Genomic DNA, 4,614 nt, shown 5'->3' on the forward strand with positions numbered 1-4,614 from the left:
TGATTTGCATCATTGAGTTTATCAATCAAGTCTGTTTGCTAAAGAGATAGTTAATTAATTTCAACGTCCTTTTCTTCTGTTTCTTCTTTGGTTTTGTCCTTTTTCCCCATGACTTCACAAAATTTGACTGATTGAATTTTTTGTTCTCTTTTCAACTTTTTGACTTCTTCCTAAAGAGTAAGATTCTTTTCAAGTAGATTTTTTATTGTTGCATCAACTTCATCTGAACTTATTTCTTGATAAATGTCTTCAATTCTTTCTTCAATGTAGAGATTGTCATTCATTTGTGCTACAAGATATTTTCTTCTTTCCAAGGATTGAAAGAGCTACTCCTTCATTTTCTTGAGTTGATCAATGGCCAATTGCAGATCCAACTTTTCACTTTCAATATCTTTCTCTAGTCTATAGACTCCCATTATCTCTAATCTTCCCTTAAGCTACTAAAATTCTTATATGAGAACCAATGCTCTGATACCAATTGTTGGAAATTTAGTATAGACTGGGTGACTGGGGGGGTTGGGGGTGAATCAGGAACCAATAAAACTTATACTTTAATTCACCAATTAAACCACCACCACATAATATGATATATTTTCATGCATGGAAGAATGAAAGCAATAAAACATTCATAACACTTGACATAATATTTGGTAACCTAGAAACCTTCCAAATAGAAAGTAAAACCAGGGTCGGAATGATATCCACAAATTGTATTACTACAGTATAAAGTTGGCTTGTTAAAGCTTGCAATTGATCACTTCTGATGATATGCCATGTTAGGAGCAATAAGGATTGTTAGGTCCACCTTGTGAAATGATTTATAACATACAATGAAGTATGCACTCTGTTAGGATATTTGAAATGAGACTGTTAAGTCCACCTTGTTAAAGGATTTGATTGATACACCTGTTAGGATGAATTAGTGGTTGATCTCTGATCTGTAACTTAGTTTGCTGAATGAGATTCCTTTAAATAACACCGATCACCTTGTTGTGATAGATAAGTCTCTACTTTTCCTTATACTTCTTGAAGCATTCTTTAATTCACACTCATTTGCTTCTTTCTTCTTCGATATCATTACATTAGATGTGAACCATATATTACATATATATAAAAATTCAATAAATTACCTTTTGGAGTTGACTATAATACCAAATTTAAACAATCTTCACAAAGTTGGCTCATTGTTGTAACTCAGGTTCTGAAGACCACTAGGGTGATGTTTTGACACTTGACAACACTTGTCAACACTCAACAAACTCTGGCACTTGGTTGATGTAGATGCTCAATCCGTATTGATCACTTGGGGTAATAGGAACTTGGTCAGTACTGGTTGACTCGACAAACACTGAATAACTCAGTAGACTCGTTTGACACTGCATGGCGTGATCAATACTACCTTTGTTCACTTTGTTAACATTGCAAGCTTGATAGATGCTACAGAGCTTGGTTAACACTATACTTTATCTCATATGCTCGATAGACATTATGAAACTTGACATGAACTATAATATGTCTGATTGGCTTAGTAGCAACTGAAACATTTGGCTTACACTAGTAGCAATATGATAAGCTTCAGTAGCAATGTAAACAATTGACTAAGTGTTGAGACGCTAATAGACAAATTATTTGACCATAAGGTTAATAGGTCACTATAAAACTTCTTGCTTGGAATACACACTGTCACTTGGTCGATACTAATGGTTGGTCAACACTGAGATTTTTTGGCACTTATTGTGGCTCGGTTGACACTAGCATCACTTGACATGTTCATCAAAATTCCATAGTCTTTTACTCTGTTACTCAGTCAAGCCTACATAAGTGATCTATCTTTGCTCACACTTTCAAGACTTGAACATTATTGTCTTCTCCTTTATCAACATGATTTAAACAATCACTTTTTCTTGTCAAAGTCTAACTAACCAAATGTCCATTTCTAGTTTCCTCTTCATAACTCAATCTTTCTTTTAGATGCTTTTTTTATGAACAACTTCTCAAATCCTCTCCATCAATAAAATAGATATGACATTTAGATCAGATAGCAAAGTGTCTCACCAATAGCTTTGACATCAATGACAACACAACAATTGTTCCAATTGTAGTTTCCAACACTATATTACTAATTTCTACAAGAAAATAACCCAAAAAAACCCAATAGGGCATCTTTTAAAACTAGGAAACTTGTCGAAAAATTGAAAGAAATGCCCTTGAACATTGAAGAATGGTGAAACACAATTATTTCCTTGGTAGCCAAAAGACTTTTTCTTTCTACCACAATATATTTAGCACGAAGGGGAAAAATACTTAATTACTTGGTTGGGAATGCAATCTTCCCACCATTTTGATCAATTTTTTCGTGTAAAAAATAGGTTTGTTTTAGAGGACTATGATCCCTAATGTGCTAAACTCAAATTATTGATCCATACAATCAATAATATAATTTCACCTATTTAATATGATGCTTATGTGTCTACAAATAGCCACAAAGGGATTCACCACAACCTTGGTTGAGGGAATTTGTCTAGAAAAACTTTCCTAAATATACTTCTAGATGAGGAATGGTGATCCTTGCATTTGGAACTTAGTTGCATCCCACCTTGACCTAGTTTTTCCTATAGAAAAAGGAGGATTCAACTCATAAACCCTTGGAAAAGAGTCATGCCTTTAATCTAAGGTTTCAAAGAAAAAGGCTCAATTTCTACACACAAGGACCTTATCTATTTGAGTTCCCAAGGAATGGTGATCCAATCCTCCATTTGTCATTCTTTATTGATTGATAGGGCTTGAGAGAATCTTAAAGAGTACAAAACTTACATAACTAGATTTTTGCATGTCTAGAGGAATGATGTTAACCTCAAAGGAAACCATACCAAGGAATGTAGAAAAAGAGAAAACTTATGTCTTGTTAAGAACCTATTGCCATTCTCCAATTTTGACATTGGTTATAGGATGTAATTTGTGAAGAGGAGTTTGTGTAATTAGTATTTTTCCCAGATATTTGTAAAGCAGTATTTATCCAATACATTCTTAGTTTTAGTTACACAATGAGTTTATGCCATATTTTTCTTAGTTTCATTGCAAAGCATAAAGATCTATTAATAAATTAGTCTCATCTTCAATGAAGTCAAGACTTGTGCAACAACTAAGAACTCTTGTGCAAGAAAAAATAACCAATTGAAAACAACCTAATTATCTTGTGTAGAAAAATCACAGCAAAAGCTATGGGTTTTCAAATGTCTGATGATGTAAAGAAAATTGGTTTTGCACTGCTTGACATTTTGGGTCTTCCAATTTTTGATACACATGCAGTATCTGCTCATAAGAAGGTACCTCTAGTTCCCTCAATTTAGATGGTTGGTTTAGGACATCTTGTTCAAAAACCCCATTCAAATAATCTTGAATCAATAGCTTGGGGGGGTATTTCTCATGTTGTTGTTGAAGGATCGAGCTCAGGATGGGAGGTGGCTCCATAACCATGCTCTGATTTTGGCTGGGGTCACTCAGTACAAACTGCTACAGAGGATGTCAAGGATATGGCAAAAAAATAGTTTATTAGCATTCTTCTTCTTTTTTTGACTTTTCTTCTAAACTTCATGCATGTTTTGTAAAAGAAAAATTGAAAATTTTGGTTGTTATGCTTGTTGTTTCAATATGTTTGAAAATGCAAAACTTGATAAAGGCTGAATTTTGGCGAATTTATGTTCTTTCCATCAATAAACTATGCTTGTCAAGATTGATGCTTGTAATTTGTATATATTGCGACGATGTTGGTTTTTCTTTACTGGTTCTTTCCTAGTTGAGTTCTTGAACCAGTTTTAAATTTTATATATATCAATGGCTTGTCCACTTTGCCAAAAAAAAATTTATCTTGTGTAGAAAATAGGATTTATATTATAATTATATGAACTCACATACAACACAAATACTTTATCATACACTACACAACAACACAACCTTTCTAATAATATTTAATAGGATCAAACTTCCATAACACCAGATATATAGCCTTTTTTTTAGTTGTGTGCTTTTGGTCAAAGGATTCTTCTCTCTTTTTCTTTTTGTCATAACTTAAAAGTCAATTTCTAGAGAAGTTTTAAAAAGGGATTCAATGGAGTTCACATTAGTGGTTTTCTTGAATATATATATTTTTTATTTCATAGAAGCTCACCACTAGATGTGTACAAATAAATATTTGTTGGAATAAAGGGTTTGAACTCCATTTAAGGGGGTTTTCATGAAAGAGGCAACATTTATAAGAAATGTAAAAGGTTGTATTTTTGACAAGAGAAAAACAAAGGGGAATATGAAGAAATCAAAGTGGCACTATCAATAGATCCTTTAAAGAGACCATCTCTAGCACCATTGGATCATTCAAATATCATTGTAGTTCAGCCCCCTTTTACCAAGTAGTATGCTTGAAAGAGACAAGCCAATGAGTTAATTAATATGACTTTTAGGAATTTGTTATCAATTGGCTTGTGGCAAAACCATATCTGCATCTAAAGGATAGTCATCATAATTTAACTTTTGTATTCAAATATTGTTGTTAGCCTTTTAATAAATTTCTTCCAACTATCTACTAGATAAATCATTCTTGATAATAATCTCAACACA

The sequence above is a fragment of the Cupressus sempervirens genome, chromosome 3 (genome assembly GCF_028749045.1).
Source record: "Cupressus sempervirens isolate cs-2001-9-10 chromosome 3, ASM2874904v1, whole genome shotgun sequence".
In the NCBI taxonomy this organism is placed as follows: Eukaryota; Viridiplantae; Streptophyta; class Pinopsida; order Cupressales; family Cupressaceae; genus Cupressus; species Cupressus sempervirens.